The sequence below is a fragment of the Stegastes partitus genome, unplaced genomic scaffold (genome assembly GCF_000690725.1).
Source record: "Stegastes partitus isolate 25-593 unplaced genomic scaffold, Stegastes_partitus-1.0.2 Scaffold337, whole genome shotgun sequence".
Classification (NCBI taxonomy): Eukaryota; Metazoa; Chordata; class Actinopteri; family Pomacentridae; genus Stegastes; species Stegastes partitus.
The window spans coordinates 41096-41365 of NW_007578068.1; positions in this window are offsets into that span (position 1 = coordinate 41096).

Genomic DNA, 270 nt, shown 5'->3' on the forward strand with positions numbered 1-270 from the left:
CACTTCAAGCATCGAGAGTAAATGCATCACTTGATTATAACTACTGATGCATTTAAGCAGCATTTTTAATGTACTAATGAATCACATTGTAGATAATAACAGTGTTTTGTTTGTAAAATCCTAATATGCACCAATTCTGTTTAATAAATGCAGTGGATTACAGTCTAATCTGTAGGCAGGCAGATAAAAATGTAAACTAGCAAGTGAAAGTATGAAAGTACCTCCAAACTGTGCTTCAACAGTAGAAAAAGTATTTAAAAAAAGAACATG